The following is an 18023-nucleotide window of genomic DNA, read 5'->3' on the forward strand; positions in this document are numbered from 1 at the left end:
CCTCCATACTGTTCTCCATAGTGGCTGTATCAATTTACATTCCCACCAGCAGTGCAAGAGGGTTCCCTTTTCTCCACACCCTCTCCAGCATTTACTGTTTCTAGAGTTTTTGATGATGGCCAATCTGACCGGTGTGAGATGATATAGGGTTTTCTTTTAATCATAAAAGAACACTGAATTTTACAAAGTGCTTTCTCCATCTACTAAACAGACACTTTACCAAAAAAAAAAAAAAAAAAAAGATAAACAGATAGCAAATAGCATATGAAGAGATGCTCAACATCATTAGTCACTAGAAATATGCAAATTAAAGTCACAATGAGATACCACTACACATCTAATGGGATGGCTGGAATTAAAAAGACTGCCCATGGGACTTCCCTGGTGGTGCAGTGGTTAAGAATCCGCCTGCCAATGCAGGGAACACGGGTTCGAGCCCTGGTCCGGGAAGATCCCACAAGCCGTGGAGCAACTAAGCCCGTGCGCCACAACTACTGAGCCTGTGCTCTAGAGCCCGCGAGCCACAACTATTGAGCCCATGAGCCACTACTACTGAAGCCCGTGCGCCGAGAGCCCGTGCTCCGCAAAAAGAGAAGCCAGTGCGATGAGAAGCCCGTGCGCCGCAACGAAGAGTAGCCCCTGCTCGCCGCAACTAGAGAAAGCCTGTGTGCAGCAACAAAGACCCAACGCAGCCAAAAATAAATAAATTTATTTATTTTTTTTTTTAAAAAAAGACTGCCCATTGTTGTTGAGTATGTGAAGTAACAGTAACTCTCATACACTAATAGTGGAGATATACAAAGATACAACAACTTCGGAGAAGGGTTTGGCAGTTTCTCAAAAAAGTTCAAGTATGATCCAGCCATTCCTCTCCTAGGTATTTACCCAAGAGAAATGAAAACTTATGTCCATTTTAAGACTTGGGATTGAATGTTGTTAATAGCTTTACTTGTAATACTTCCAATCTAGAAACAATACAAATTTTCATCAACAATGGATAAAAATTTGTCACATTTCTCTACAATGGAATACTACTCAGCAATAAAAAACAATGAAGTATTGATACTTGAACAACATGGATGAATCTCAAAATAACTGTGCTCAGTGAAAGAAACCAGACAAAAAAGAGTACATATTGTATGATTCCATTCTGCCTCTATTGACATGATCGTATAGTTTTTCTTTTTTAGTTTGTCAATATGGTGAATTACATTGACTGTCAAATGTTACCCTATGTTTGGATCACTGGGATAAACCTCATTTCATCATGATGTATTATCTTTTTTATATATTGAGTTTAATTTGCTAACATTTTTATAAGAATTTCTGCATGTATATTTATGAGGGTGAATGATCTCTAGTGATTCCCTCTCACCTCCTGTAATGACTCTGTCTGGCTTTGGTAACACGGTAGTAACTGGCGTCATAGAATGATTTGGGAAATGTCTTTTTCTCTTCAGTTTTCTAGGATAGATTGTATAGAATTGACAGGTGGAGTGTTCTATAAATGTCAGTTAGGTCAAGTTAGGTAATAGTATTGTTTAAGTCGTGTATGTCTATTGATCTTCTATCTACTTGCTTAAACTACTGAGGGAGGGATTTTGAAATCTCTGACAGTTATTATGGAATCTTCTATTTCTTCGTGCAGTTCTATCAGTTTTTATTTCCTGTATTTTGAATTTCTTGTTATTGAGTATATCAGTGCTTAGAATTGTTATATTCTCCTGAGGAATTGACTGCTTTATCATTATGAAATTACCTTCTTTACTGCAGGTAATATTTTTTGCTCTGCAATCTGCTTTGTCTGATATTAATACCTAGCTTTCTTTTGATAGCATAGTGTATCTTTTCCCCATACTTTTACTTTTAACCTATTCCTGGGTTTATATTGAGTATATTTCTTGTAGACATCATGTAGTTAGGTCTTTCTTTTTTATCCAATCCAACCGTCTCTGTCTTGTAATTGGGATGTTTAGACTATTTAAATTTAATGTGATTATTGGTGTGTGAGTTTAAGCCTACCATCTATCTATTTGCTTTCTATTTGTCCCATCTGTTCTTTATTTACATTTTCTGGATTCTTTTGTATTGAATATTTTTTTGTTTCTATTTTGTCTACTTTGTTGACGTTTTAGGAATAACTCTTTGCAGTGTTTTCCTTGTGGTTGCTTTAGAGCAAGGGTTGGCAAACTTTGGCCCTTGAGCCTAATCTGACCTGTTGCCTGTTTCTATAAATAAAATTTTATTGGAACATAGTTACCTCTATTTGTTTATGTGTTGTCTGTGGCTCTTTTACTCTATAATGGCAGAGCTGAATGGTTGCAACAGAGACAATATAGCCTGCAAAGCCTTAAATATTTACTATCTGGCCCTTTATAGAAAAAGTTTGCTGAACTGTACAACAGAGTTTATAATATACATCTTTAATTTTATCACATTCTACCATCAAGTGATATTATTACACTTCACATATAGTAGAAGAACCTTACAACAGTATATTTTTATTTTTTCTTTCCTTGCCTTTGCACTGTTGCTGTCAAACATCTTACTTCTACATACGTTATAAATGCCACAATAGTGTTATTATTTTTGCTTTAAATAGTCAATTGTTTTAAAAATGATTTAAATTTTATGTTTATATCTAAATGCATCAATTTCTACTCAGGGTTCTACGTTTTACATTTATCTACATATTTACTAGTTCCAGAGCTCTTCATTCCTTTATGTAGATCCAGATTTCCAACCGGTATCATTTTTCTCTTGCCTGAAGGACTCCCTCCATTTCTTGTAGTTCCAGGTTACTGGTGATTAATTCTTTTAGTTTTTGTATATCTTCAAAAGTCTTTATTTTGCTTTCATCTTTGAGAGATATTTTTACAGGGTACAGGATTCTAGGGCGATAGTTTTTCCCTTCTGGTACCTTAACAGATGTTGTTTCTGATGGTCATCTGCTGTTATTCATATATTTGTTGCTTGGTGTGTCATGTGTCTTTTTTTCTCTGCCTGATTTTATGATTTCCTGTCACTTTTAAAAGGCAATTTGATGGGGACTTCCCTGGCGGTCCAGGGGTTAGGACTCTGTGCTTCCACTGCAGGGGGCACGGGTTCGATCTCTGGTCAGGGAAGTGGGATCCCCCCATGCTACGTGGTGAGGCCAAAAACTTTTTAAAAATAAATAAAAAGTAAAAAAAAAAAAAGCAATTTGATTATTATGTGCCTTGGTATAGTTAAATTCCTGTTTCATGTGCTTGAGTTTCTGCCTTTCTTTGATCTGCAGGTTTATGTTTTTTAAAAATCAAATCTGGAAAATTTCAGCCACTTTTTTCTTGAAATATTTTTTTCTATTTCCTCTCTTCCACCTCTCTTCTCTGGAACATATGTTAGGTTCCTTGAAGTTTTCACAAAGCTCACTGATACTCTGTATTTTTTAGTCCTTTTTCTCTCTGTGTTTTGTTTTGAATAGTTTGTATTTCAATGTCTTCAAGTTCACTAGTCTTTTTTCTGCAGTGTCTAGTGTATTTTTAATCTCAGACTTTTTAGTTTTCATCTGTAGAAGTTTGATTTGGATCTTCTTTATATCTTCCATGTACCTACTTAATAAGTTCAGTCTTTTTTCCAGCTTCTTGAACATATCAAATGCAATTATTATTGTAATAATGTAATGTTCTTGTATTCTATCATCTATATCATTTCTGAGTTGGATTTGATCGATTATTTATTTTCTCCTCATTGTGAATTGTATTTTTCCCTTCTTTGTATGCCCATTAATTTTTTATCAAATGCCAGTTATTTTTACCTGTTGGGTACTGTATATTTTAGTAGTCCTATGAATTCTTGTGCTTTGTTCTGGGATGCAGTTAAATTACTTGGGAAGTTTGATCTTTTCAAGTCTTGCTTTTAAGCTTTGTTGGCTGGAACCAGAGAAGCATTTAGCCTAGGGGTAATTTTACCCTATTTCTGAGGCAAAACCCTTCTGCATATTCTCCTTGTGTTCCATGAATTATGAGGTTTTCCACTCTGACTTGCGGGAACAGGAGCTATTCCTCTTCCCAGTGTTCAGGTATTGTTTACCTTAACTTTTTCAGGTGAATCTTTCCCCAGCCTTGGGGAGTTTTCTCACATGCCTGGGCTGATTGATACTCAGGAAACTACTTGAGGGGAACCTAGTGCAGGTCTCCAGAACTCTTTCTCTGTGTAGCTCTCTCTTCTCTGGTTCTCTGCACCATTCATTGGGAGTGGAAGGAAGGAAAAGGGGGAGTTTGTATATCATTTAGACATCACAACCCAGACATATAAAATTTTAACTTGATTTTCTATAAATGATCCCCTTCTGCGTTTTCACCCCAAGTCTGCTCAAAGCAGAAAGCTAAACTTACACTTGTGTTGCACTGTGTCCTGAAGAATGAGAGCGAGCCCCACTCTGCTCTGGGATTTGCTGACCTCTCTATATCTTTACGGTGCTTCGCTGATCTGTGACTCTGGGCTGAGGATGAGTGAGGACTCTTGCTCTGTCCCCCTGCCTGGCTCTCTTCCAAGGCTGCTCCAAATGGTTTTGTGTCCCCTTCCTCCTTGGCAAGAACGCCTTTCCTGTCGGATCCTTCCTCTTCCCTTGATAATATGCTTCAGCTGTGTGACCAAGTCTCACTAGTTTAAGAGCTGGAGGTGCTTGGGCGGTGGGGGGGCGGGGGGGGGGGCGGGGATGGCAGGGCGGGAACTAATAAATTACCAAGAGGGTCTTTAAAAAAAAAATCCAGTTTCATGTTTATCTCTTGTCAAAAGGCAAGTTTCTCTCTCTTTGGTGGGAGGGGGGGGGGGGGGGGGGGGGGGGGGGGGGGGGGGGGGGGGGGGGGGATGGCAGGGCGGGAACTAATAAATTACCAAGAGGGTCTTTAAAAAAAAAATCCAGTTTCATGTTTATCTCTTGTCAAAAGGCAAGTTTCTCTTTTTATTCCATTTAAAATAAAATGTTAACAGATAGCTCTGTGTTTTGTGCATTCGTCAGTTCTGTGTTTTGTGCTATTTTTTATTCTATTTTTGTTGTTTAGGTTTTACTGCTGCGTATCCAACACAATCCTCCATTCCTTTTAAATATCAGCCTTCCAGAATTCCAGAACCAGAAAAAAAAGGATTTAATAGTCAAGCCAAGAGGTTTTACCATAAAAAGGTAATGGCGTTGTCTTTGAGATGCTTTACTTTTAGTCTGGATTTTAGCCTCAGGGGACAGACACGCGAGTCTGGCTGGTGCCTCTGTCTCTGTGACCAGTAGAGGGCAGTGTCATCCAAGGAGCTGCAGCACCCTCTCCAGCTGTGTGCTCTGACTGGGCTGTAGGAATGAGCTGGAAAGATATTAAATCCAGTGGAAAACATGTCCGGACTTATGGGGTCACACTGAAACCAAACATTTTTTAACAAGAAATGTATTTTTTAAATTACTATAAAAATCAAAAATGCAAAAATCCCAGACGTATGAAGTAAAAGATAAAAATCCTTTCCTCCCCCCTCCCCACAGCCTCACTCAAAACATGACAGGAAGAACAAGACTTTCTTCAAATAACATAAAAGGAAAAATAAACGAGTCTAATAAACGTAAAATTACCTTTGTGACGACACCCCCCTCTTTTTTAAGCTTCCTTTGACAATGTTAGAACTGTGCCTGCATTTCCCCCTTCCTTACCCTCTTCCCCAAATATCGGTGTCTCTTTTTCTCTTTGATCTGGAACGTTCTGCTTGGGTCCTGGTGGGTCCTCACCTAACTTCCGTAATTTCACCGGCTGAAAGCGCAGGTCTGATGTTCTCCCCTCTCACCAGCAGGCGGCGGAAGCAACTCGCAGACGCAAGAGTCTTTTAACATCTTCATTCCTTTATTCGCTTAACTAGGACCTTTAGAATAACATTCTTTTGGAGGAGTCATCATGTCAGTTACCTTTTGCTGCATTCTAAAAATGTTTTTCATCCTACCCCTCGCCAAGATGGCGAGAGGGGATGGGGAGATCTGGGTCCTGAACGCAGGTGAGTCCTCGACAAGCCCTGTGCCCCTTGGCCTGTTTCCTCCTTTGTAAACAAGAGCGCTGAGCTAGAGAATGTTTAAGTTCCCTCCACTTCTGATATTTTAGGATTCCAAGAAAGCAAATAGTAAAGAATATAGTGTGTGTGTGTACACACACACATATATTTTTAATTACTTGTAAGTTTTCTCTAACGGTGATAAATAAGTTATCTGCTCAGGAGTTTCCTCTCTGTTTTAACTGTCCATCTGTCTCTCTCTCTTTTTTGTCTGGTTTTCCATTTGTCAATTTACTGATAATATACTGTCCATCTCTGAGATATCTGCAGCCAACGTCCAATAAAAATAATGACAGCCACCATTTACCGATCCCTACTATGCGTGAAACCAGTTTTAGACCATATTTCTAATCCTCTGAACAATGCTAAGAGGAAGAGTTTATACCTTAATTTAACAGAAGAGGAAACCCGGGCTTAGGGAAGTTAAATGACCCACCCGAGGTCTCACAATGCAGGGTTTGACACATAAGAGGCCCCACATGAATATCTGCTGAATCAACGTTGAAAGAATTAGACCTCAAACCCAGGCCCAGCTCACTCCTAAGCCTCACGCTCTGTCCACACATGGCACCACACCTCCCTCCGTGGCCCGCAAAGCCATCAAGTCCATCTGTGAAAGTCAGCGAGTGTGTTTCTGAAAATGCCTCCGCCAAACAGACCAAGCTGAAGATAGGGGAAGATGTCGTGTGTGTAGGCCCCATTCTACATGATCATGTTCTGAAGACTCAAATCCAGAAACTGAATGGTCTGGCTTTTAAAGTTTGCATTTTAAACGACTATTACTTTTCAGAAATTTTTCTGCTGAAGGAACCAAGGTGGCAGCCAGCCAAAGCTATAGGCAGCATCCGATATGGAGAGAAATAGCTCAGAAATTTGATTAGTACTTTTCAAACGTGGTTATGTTGGTTTGACGATGTGAAAACGTTCATCTAAGCATTTGAAAGCATTTTGTAAATAAGTATGGAATTTTTTGGAAAGGGCATGGGATCCATAAACCCTGTCCCCTGGGTTCTGCTCTGTTACTAGCTGACTGGGTTTAGACTAATCGCTTGACTTTTCCGGGCTTCAGTTTCCTCATCTGAAATGTACAATTTGGATTATTATACTTTTTCAGGTTCTTCAGGCTATAAAAACAGGAAGAAAATGTCTTATTGCCTGTTAATTATTCTCATTCTTCCTGAGAGAAATGGGCATTGAGAAGTTAAGAATTCTTAACTTGGGTGATGTTTAACATCACCCAATAATTTAGTGAGGCAATACAAATTAAAAGCAGATTTTAAAACTCTGGTGTCTCACCACCCTTTTTATGACATTAATCGTACACACCCTGTGCCTCATCTCATGACTTGGTTGTGTCCTCACATTCGTTCTGTGACCCATCTAGCTCGCCTTTAACACAGCGAATCAGTGCCCTCTGAAATGTGCAGTTACCTTATCAGTCTGACTTTGGAGAGGAACTTCAGGGCCTCGTTGCCCAGCTCACATTCCCCTTGAGAATCTGACTGCTGCATAAGAGGAATCCTTCACTGAGCTTGGTGTCCGGACTGGCAATTTTGGCTGCTAGAAATGAAGTCTGCTTCCCTCAGCATTTTACAGTTATTTACAGATGTGCCGCTGACACTGGGTGCATGAAGAGACATGCCTAATCTGGGACAGAGCATAGCCCAGCCACCCGAGGGACACTTACCTCCCCCACCTCCCGATTCTGTCCCCATGCCACCCTGGATTGTGGTCACTATTTCCCAAGCTGTGTAACACTAAGGACACTCCCTTAAAGTCTTTGCATCTCTGTTTCCTCATCTTAAAAATAAGGATGTTATAATAGGTAGGCCCTTGCCAGGGATTACTTTTCCATGATCCTAAACCTGATTAATCCCTTCCAGGCACACATGAAGGGATACTGGTAGAATACAGACACCCTTTCCTCTAGATGCACAATTTTTAAATACACGTTAATTTCAGACATAGCCTGACAGCAAATGCACCCTCCCCAGCGGTAAGCAGGACAGTGTTTAATTTGTGGTGAAATTGTACAAAGTTAATACGGTTCACTTATTACCTTGATAAGGCACCAGACCAGGGATATTTTTAAACGAATTTTTTAATGTCAGAGATTTTTCAACGAAAGGAAGTTCAGTTTGCAGAGACCGCTACGTTCAAGGGGATAATTTCCCCACATGTGCACTCAGCTGCGTGTTTGAACCACAGTGGGGTCTGCCGGACCTTCCTGCTCTAGAAGCCTGACCTCTTCCATATCAGTCACCAGCACCCCTTCCTCAGGGGTCTGCAGGACACGCTGGTGTTAATCGCAAACACTTGGCTGGCACAGACAGTGTGCCAGGCTCCCCTTGAAGATGTTGCCTTTATGAACTCATTGAATCCCCATAATCGATTACCCTGGGAGCTAAGTCCCGTTATTATCCCCACTTTTCAGATAATGACTCTGAGACACAAAGAGGGTTAAGTAAGTGGCACAGCCGGGGTCAGCCAGAGTGAGGGCGACCCTGGCAGCAGCTCCAGGCTCCCATACTGGTTCCCGGCGTCTCCCGGGTGGAAGCCGGCACACCTTCCCCTGAATGCCCGAGCACCTTCTGCTTGGCGGGGTGGTAATGGGCATGCACATCTTGTCTCCACCCGGCCGGAACTCCTCGGGCAGCAGTCATTGTCCTTTCCAGACCCCCAAAGCCCCTCAAAAGTGGGTCGAATGAATGATCCCAACTCAAGTCTACGAGCCACGGGACCTTGTCCCATCCATCTTGCATTGCTTTGCTGCGTCTCCTCCATCCCATTCCTAGAACATCTAAGCTGCCAACCGCTTGTATCCTGGTGCCCCCGCCGGGGCCCGGGCCCACAGCAGACTTCAGTGTGTGCTTGTTGAATTCAGTCTTGGCCCACATTCCACTCAGGGGATTTCAAAGGCCTGCTAATGAGCTGACACCAGAGTTAACAAAGAGGAGGGTTCTGCAAAAGAGGAGCACGGGTGCTCAGAGATGATACTGATGTAAACCGATGCTTTGAAAATGCAAGTTGGGCTTCTCTTGTCTGACTGTGTTTCCAACCCAGCCAGGCCGGCGATGGGCAAAGACCTGGTCCCCATTTTCATCTGCCCAGGTGGCCAGTGTCCCTGGGCTTCCCCCACACCTGCTCTTCACCTGGGCCACTAAGAAGCAATCTCCTCAAGAGAACTCATCCCAGTTTTCCTGGTTGCTCCCCGAGGGCGCCCAGGGATCTTTCATTTCTGAGATCCCCATTCTGAACAAAAAAGTGTCATTTTCTTGCTTGAAGTACGCTCCCTGCCTCTCCCTTCTCCTCTGCTATCAGAGGCATGGAGACTTTGACGCCAGGCATTAGTGTATGGAGTTGGGGCGGGGAGAGGGGAGAAAGCAGAAAGGAGGAAGGACGTCTTACAAGGGGCACTTCTCAGGGTTGTAGACAGTTTGAACCAGAAGGGCTTCAGTGACCCCGAAATCCCTGGGCTCAGCAGAGGGGCCCCATCTGTGACGGCATCCCATGCTGAGGCCCGTCGGTGGAGCGGGTAAAGGGGACTTGCTGCTTGAAGCCACTGCCAATCGGGCCCCCTTTCCCTGAGTTCCTCGTGGAGGCCCGGAGTGGGGTTGAAAATTATAGATCTCCACACCCGCACTTGCCTCTTCGCAGGTTCACAGATGAGGGGGCTGAGGCCCAGTGAGGGGACATGCCCTGTGGGCAGACACCGGCTCGCCTGTGTTCTGGCCCATGCTATCACCACTTTGGCCACATCAGCCTGAGAAAAGGGTGGACGGATGCATTGTCCTGAGACCCTAAGACCAGAGGTATTTGTAAAAGGAAATGGTTCCCGCAGGAACCCCAAATTTCTGGGCACTTTTGCCAGTGGGTTAACCACAGGACAGGGCTCTGTTTCCACCTCAGGCGTGCCTTCCTCCTGTTATATACTGCTAGCCCTTCCGCAGACTCTTAGTTTTCATTCATCTTGTGCACTCCTGAGAGCCCCAGCTGGCCACCCCCAAAATAGACCAAAGCAGGGCAGAACATCCCTGAAGAGTCAAAAGGCAGCTCTAGTGTCGTGGGCTTTGGCCAGTGATCCAGCAGAGACCGCATTTTCCAACCTGGAAATGGGTTGACAAACCTGAAAGTCTTAATTGGACAGAATCTATGAAATCGGGACTAGATAATCCAGGCTGTGTGCAGATGTGACTGGGTCCAGGTTGTGGACATTAGGCCCTCCCATACCCTAAGGAGCTGTCTGGGGTGAGGGGGTAAATGCCCTGCTCCCTCTCTTCCCCTCCTCCTCATGACCTCTCTAAACCTATCCCAAAGTCAAGTGAATGCCAATCTGCGTCCCGCCCTTGGCACGTGCTGCCCATCTGGGACTTTAATCCTTCAAAAGAGCTCTCAAAGTGCATTTCCACCAAATGTTGCCCAGCCACATCAGCCAATCATCTCTTGCTCCATCCCACTCTGAGGGTCTTGAACCGCCCAGGGAAGGTCCTGGCTCCCTTGAGGCTGTTGTGGCAACTTGAGGACTGGTAATGGTGAGGCTAGTGGGACGTGCATTGACTCATTCAGTCCTCACGTGCACAGGGGACAACGGGTGTAGCCCTGGCCCAGAGCTCCCCGTGGAACACACAACAGGCAGTCAGCAGAGCTCAAATGAATAGTTCTCTTCCCTTCCCCCTCCCCACACCCATTTTATTTGGTTGGTTTATTTGGTTTTTGCCTTCTGGGGTGGTCTCGGCCAAGAAGCCAAGGGCTGGCTGAGTTCACACCAGTTTCGACTTGGATTCTCGCTCTCTGGGAGATGCTGAGAGGCCAGAACTCATCAACCTCATGTAACATTAGTCACAGGAGCTGTTGTCCCAGAGGCCAAAGGTTGGACTTTTATTGCCCTCCCAGGGAGCCATCCACCACCTCTAGCTTTTGCAGGAGAAAGCTTGAACTCCCTACAGCTGAACCTTTCCCTCCAGGCAGCTTTGAAACTTACTTGGTGTGGAGTGCAAGTGGTGGTGTGCTGGTAAACCAGCTCTCTCCTCCACAAAGAAAGTTCTGATTTAGAGCATTGGCCAATCTCTGCGGTGTAAATACCGCCCCCCACCCTGGTCAATTTCAAGCTACCACGAGCAACATTTCTGAATATTTAACAGTCGCCCTCATGAGCCGCCACTGGCAAGCCCCAGCATCCTGCTGCCTGGAGGACCCTTCTTGGATATTCATTAAGAGCAAATAGGCAGCACGCTCTCCCTCCAGGCTAAGAGGTGACAGTTCTCTTTCTACTTGACCTGGACTCAAACCAGCTTGCAATGTGGCAGAATTAAAATGGGTTTAAGGTCCAGTAGAGTTGTCAGATTTAGCAGATAAAAATACAGGATTCTTAATTTAGAATTTCAGATAAATAACAAACTAGTATAAGTATATCCCACATATTGATTGGGACCTACTTATACTAAAATAGCTTTTTGTTGTTTATCTGAAATTCACATTTAACTGGGCAGGGTGGGATGGAGCAGCCTTGCAGGCTTGTGTTTTATCTGGCAACCCTAGATCCTCAGATACATATAGGTGCCCAGAAAATTCTTGTGGGCTGATGCTGGTGTTGGGAGTGTGGCAGCAGCCTCGGGGCTGGAGATGTCCAAGACTGTTTATTCTTTAAACCTAGAAGAGTCGCAGTTACATTTCCTGCTTCAGCTTTCCCTCACTGTCGGGACTCTGGAAGCTAAAAGGTGCCCGAAGGCATTTAGTGCAACATCTTCGATTTACACATGAGGAAACTGGGGTCTAGAGAGGTGACTAGATCAAGGTTACTTAGCTAGTAGAAGCACTGATGCTAGAATCCTAATTCAAACTCAGCAGGATTGTTTTTCCTTTTATCCTGCACATTTTATCCTGCACTCATCTGAGAGTTAGTTTGGCTTAGTGGTCAAGAGTAGACTGTCCTCACACTGTCTGGGTTCAAATTCTGGCTCTGTTACTTGCTGCGTGACCTTGGTCCTTATCCCTTTGGGCCCTGTGTTCTCATCTTTAAAATGAGGATTAAATGAGCTAGTGTGTATAAAGTACTCAGAACAGTGCCCGGCATGCAGTGACCATCAATAAACATATGCCATGGTCTTCCCTGGTGGCGCAGTGGTTAAGAATCCGCCTGCCAGTGCAGGGGACAGGGGTTCGAGCCCTGGTCTGGGAAGATCCCACATGCTGCGGAGCAGCTAACCCCGTGCGCCACAACTACTGAGCCTGTGCTCTAGAGCCTGTGAGCCACAACTACTGAGCCCACGCGCCACAACTACTGAAGCCCGCGTGCCTAGAGCCCGTGCTCTGCAACAAGAGAAGCCACCGCAATGAGAAGCCCGCGCACCGCAATGAAGAGTAGCCCCTGCTCGCCACAACTAGAGAAAGCCCGCGCACAGCAACGAAGACCCAACACAGCCAAAAATAAATAAAAAAAACAAAAACCAAAAAAAACATATGCCAGTCCTGCAAACAGCCCCCTAGAAAAACCTCTTTCTGTTCCTTCCTGTAGCACCTCAAATCGCACCCACATGCCAGGGTTCTTCTGGTTGGGCTGCATCTCCTGCAGCCTGCCTCACTCTCCTGGTAGTCAGCTCCCCCTCTGTCCACCAGGGACCATAATCACCTACAAGGCAGGAATCAGCTCCCCTGCCCCCACCTGCAAGGCTCAAAGGCTCACTGCATTTAAAATTCAGCACAGAAGAACCTGTTAATAGCCCTTATATTAAACCATAATCACACACTGCTTGGGCCACACTGGAGAGTCCTTGAAGGCCCTGATGGTGCCTTGAGCTCTCTCTCTGCTCTGAGGAAGGTAGTAAGGATGGTGGGGACAGGAGGAGCCTGGGTGGCAGATCTTGGAGGTAGCAAGCTCTGGAGTCAGGCTGCCTGGGTTTAAATCTGCACTTCACCATTTACTAGCTGCGGCCCCAACGTCTCCGGGCTTTGCTTTCCTTAAAATGGACCTGATGATAGCCCCACTGCAAAAGGCTTGTGTACACTATCATGTAGCACTGAATTCAGGTGCTGCCACTGACAGCAGTGGGACCTTGGGCAAGTTCATCTCTACGTGCCTCAGTGTCTCCATCTATAAAATGGGGGCATCCCTTTCTCACCGGGGGATTAAACGAGACAACCTTCGAAAAGCTCTTGGCACCAACGAGGCACCCAGTAAACTCTCGAGACGGTGGGGCATCCTTATCATTTCATGTCACTTGCCTGGCCAACTTCTGTCAACATTTACTTCCCCCTGGTAACTAGCATGGGAGATGAGACGCAAGCCCAATTAACTGCGACGGCAGAAATTAGCTTAGAAATCAAGCTTTTGTTTGTTCCTCTCTAACGTACCCGCATCACTTAGGACTTGAGCCCCATGAACCCGCCTCGTTTTGTCCGAGAGTTAGAAATGGTCTTGTTTGGGATGAAGGTTGTTTTTGTTTCATTTTGCTTTATAAACAGAAACACTCCCTGGTTTCTCTTCTGAAAGGCTGGGGAGGAAGCTGAGTCAGGTGGGGTGTGGTGAACATGAAATGGGTCACCCTTCCCTTGCCGTGGGTTTGGTGAACCCAGTCAACACACACTGACACACACACTGTACACACACACTGCACAGCCGCTGCCACGCTCAGGATTGCATTTTCTGCTCATATCTCTAATGGCACGAAGAAACAACAGCATTCTCCTGGAATGCAGTACAGCACAGTGGAAAGAGCAAGGGCCCTGGGGGGTCCCAGACCCGGGTTGGAATTCCAGCCCCAGCGCTTGTTAACTGAGATGGTAACTGGGCAGGTCAGGAATTGGTGGAGCCCGGCTGTCATCCACGAGGTGGCATCCCTGCCTGTCCCAGAGGATTACAGTAAGGCTTAGTGTTAATGGATGTAAAGCTTGCAGAAAAGCACCATGGAATTGAAAGTATCCCAATGACACTACATTCTCTTCCCTTTCAGGATGATATCCCAGGTCCTGGGTTCTACAACGTCATTCACCAGTCTCCTGTGTTTGACAGTGTGTCGTTGTCTAAGAAAGGGACGTGTACGTTTCCCTCTCTGGTGAGAACCCCTTCTCTGAACATTAACTGCTCTGTACTTTCCTTCATTCACTGCATAATCATACATTGGACAACTGGTCCCTTCTCTCCAAAGGCCCGTTGGTTCTAATTAGGAGAGTAACTGCCTCCTCAAATTTCATGCAGGCAAACTGGAGCCTATGTCTTTAAGGAATTTTTTTCCCCACTGCTACGTGTTGCCAGAGTGGGAAGAGAAGCTAGAAGAATATTCAGAACCTGATCATCCAAAACCAATTTTGTCAGTGTGGAATGGACTTACAAATGTTTTCTTGAGATTTTTAGGCAAACCAGGAAAAAAGTTATTATTATACATCTTGCCCTAATAGGACTTTTTACACTGCTTAATCTAATTGAGTTATTCGAGTTACTGAGAAATCTGATGGGACCAAAAAGAAAACAGGCAGCAGACCGGTAATTTAGTGATATTCCTCTCCTCCCTGTTTCTCTCCTTTGTAAGATGTGGGTCTTTATCTTTGTGGAAGGCTACAACCGTCAAGTAGCTAAATGAGGTTCCAATGTCTCTGACCAGACCTGGGCAAGGATAGTCTTTATTTGAACACCTATCAGTTGGCAAGAAAAATAGATATAACAAGGGGAAAGGGTCAAAGTAGGGTAAGACTAGCTGAGGGAGGAAAGTGAAAAAGAAAGCAAACCCAAACTCCAGCATTAACAAAACACATATGCCGTCTGTCCCTTTAAAAGTTATAATAATCTCTTGCAAAAATGTATTACGATACCTGACACTGGAATTGATTTTTTTTTTTTTAAACCACACACAAAGAGACCATTTAAGACATACTGAATGCAGCCACTTATTGGAATTCAAGCTTGGCAGGGTTGAATACTCAAGGAGAAAACCGACTTTGGAGTTAACTCCTTATTTACAAAGATGTTGAGGCTGCACGTGCCCCCAGTGAGTTCACAGAATAACCACGCCTCTACTTCTCCTTCTGTCCCAAGCCCTGAGAGTAAAGAGACTCCAAAGCGATCTGCAAAAGAAGTGCCATCTCACGATGGCCTGACACAGGAGACAGGACTTAAGACCCAATCTTGACTCAGCTGTGGGTTCTCGATGTGACCTCAAGCACGTCACCCTCTGTGTCCCAGTTGCCTCATCGAGTGGAGACTCCCTGGAGGCGATGGGCAAATTGACGTTGCAATGAGTAAAATAGTCTTTGAAATTGCAGAGCGTTATAAACATGTTGAATGTTAAGATTGTCACCACCTGAGTCACAAACAAGACTTCCTGCAGCACCTAGGTTTTCTCTCTGAGACGTTGCCAAATAGTGGCACTGCCCATTCCTGCCTGGTGCCGGAGAAGGCTCTGAATCAGAGCACACCATCAATTCCCTGCTAGGCTTTACATGTAGTAACTTTCCAAATGACGAGGCTGGGCCGCCTGGAGAAGAAGGGGTCCAAGGGAAGCTCTGTGCATGACGGGATCTAATCAGGTCTTTAAAAAATTCAGACCAAACCCAAAAGAAGGCAGAAGGTGAGTTGTTCAGGCTTCCTCTCCCCGCTCTGATGGATATGGGGGTTTCTATTGCTGTTTATAAACACATAAGTTCCTATATCTTTGGGAAGGGACCTTAAGTGGTTGGTGGAAGTCTGTCAGGAGATCCCCACATCTCGCCTAGTTCCTTCCCAAATTGGACGAGAATTTCATTCCTCCGCCCCTTCTTTTGCTGCCTTTCACATTCAGTGCCTCTTGTTTCCGGATCCCAATTCCCTGAGGGAATTAAAAGTAGTCCCCATGAGAGAAAGGTCTGCCTTACTGGAGCCAGGATGGCCAGCAGGAGCGTGCCTCTCTGGGTGAGGCTGAGCAAAAGACTCTGTGGGTCAACGTGTTTTAAAAACTTCCTGATGACTATTGGAGCAACAACCCAGCCTTTTGAGAGGACCTGTCATCCGCCTAAATTCAAATCGTCTGAAGAGCTTCGCGACTGTATTCCAAAGCTTTGCTCCAGAATTATTCACGGGACAGACTAGGAAGTTAAATGGGGCAGGTGGGAGGAGGTGTCCATGGCCTTTCTGTATTTGTGTGGTGGCAGCAGTGGCTCTGGAAGAGCTGGAGAGAGGTTCATAAATGCCAGCATGTGGCCAAATTGGAGACCAGAGGCCTGGCAATGAAAAGAAAGCCAAGGGGCGGGGAGGGTTGGTGAGTGACTGTCAACTTCAGCTAGACTCAGACTAACTCTACTGCAATGCTTTAGGAAACTTTGCCTCAAATAGGAATTTTTTAGTACAGTTTTTCCCAAAGAGTATGTTAGTAGGTATCTTAAGGCAAAAGATTCTACGATGGAGGAAGGTTGGGAAAGGCTGTTTAAACAAAGCTAGACATGGGACTTCCCTGGTAGTCCATTGGGTAAGACTCCGCACGCCCAATGCAGGGGGCCTGGGTTCAATCCCAGGTCCGGGAACTGGATCCCACACGCATGCCGCAACTAAGGGGTCCACGTGCTGCAACTAAGAGCTTACACACTGCAACTAAACGTGCCACAACATAGATCCTGCGTGCCGCAACTAAGTCCCAGCGCAACCAAAATAAATAAATAAATAAATATTAAAAGAAAAAAAAAAAAAACAAAGCTAGAGAGGTTTCTTTATTGCAGACCTTCCCAGAGCATTTACTACACCAACGTGTGTTATGAATCTTCAAAATGGGAACATGGTGTGAAACTTCTCAAATTTATTTGACCCTGGAACTCTCTCCCTGCTGCCGCTACCACCAACACAACCGTATCTCACAGACCTGGAAGGCCAAGGGACACACTTTGGGAACTAGCGCTTTAGAAGAACACGCTTTGCCCGCTCTGTTGGGTGACTCAGGATAGACACGCTACAAATGGCAGCACCAAGGAAGGTCTGACCTTGCCACCCTTCTTCTGTGGAAGTTAGAAGGAAAGAGCAGAGGTGTGTCTGCCCCGTTGGGCACAGCAGATTTCGGGTAGTGATTCTTCCAGAACTAAAACCTCCCACAGGCATTTATCAGCTGTTCATCTTGTAGATGCAAACACATTGCTGTGACTCCTCTTGGTTCATTCTTCTTCAGAATGGATATCTGATCCATATCCTCTCATGGAGGCGAGAATGTTGGTTCCAACACTTCGCGAGCTGAGGAAGTTCAGTGTCCTCATCTGTAAAGTGGGGATATTCATAATATCCTCGACCCAGGGTTTTCATGAGGATCCAGTGCAACACCCCTGCAAAGTGCTGGGTTAACTATTGCCCCAAATGCAAAGGTAAAGTGAGTGCAAGGCTGGGGTGACCTTACTTCTGGGGGCATCAATGAATCCTTACGGTTAGGAGGAGGTGGAGCTGGGGCTCGAACCCAGGTTAGACTCAGGACAGCTAAGACTCCGGAAAGAACACTCCTGCTTCTGGTGGCACGTCCACCCACATCACTGGTGGTCCATGAACCAGATGGTGAGAACCATTGCTGCCACGTACAGAGTGAAGTCGGGCGAGGGGCTGATGCCTTCCCACACCTCCCCCACCTTCTGTGCTTGTTTATTGACCCCTGTCAAGTGGAGGAAACCCAGGGCAATGTTCTCAAGCTTTTAACCATAAAATAATGAAATTTTTTTGTTGTTGTCTTATCAGACTTCAATACTTGCCATACTATCCCAGGGTAAGGTGATGTTATCGCCTAGTTTTTATGGCTTTTGTCCCTGTTCATTTGGCAAACATTGATTCAGTTTGTTTTTTTAACTGAAAATAGTTTATCGTGGCTTCCTGGAAGGAGTAGGATTGGTTTCTGTTGAAACAGCAAAAATATCGTAGAGTTTTATGAAATCAGTGATTAGGTGGTGGATAGGAGGTGTGGGTGGGAGGCAAGCCCTATGGAGCCTTGTACCTTTCAGATGTTAGAAGCAAACCTGTTATTTAGGAA

General features: G+C 44.9%; 1 long non-coding RNA gene across 3 annotated transcripts in view; it reads left to right on the plus strand.

Moving 5' to 3' along the window:
* LOC114485934 (uncharacterized) overlaps positions 1-14108 on the plus strand; it is a 28435-nt gene extending 14327 nt beyond the window's left edge. For all 3 annotated transcript variants that reach the window (XR_003679164.2, XR_003679163.2, XR_003679165.2), the window contains 2 exons: positions 5046-5164; positions 14013-14108. This is a non-coding gene — a long non-coding RNA (uncharacterized lncRNA). The remainder of the gene's footprint in view (positions 1-5045; positions 5165-14012) is intronic.
* The last annotated feature ends 3915 nt before the right edge of the window (positions 14109-18023 follow it).

Source organism: Physeter macrocephalus, chromosome 3 (genome assembly GCF_002837175.3).
Source record: "Physeter macrocephalus isolate SW-GA chromosome 3, ASM283717v5, whole genome shotgun sequence".
In the NCBI taxonomy this organism is placed as follows: Eukaryota; Metazoa; Chordata; class Mammalia; order Artiodactyla; family Physeteridae; genus Physeter; species Physeter macrocephalus.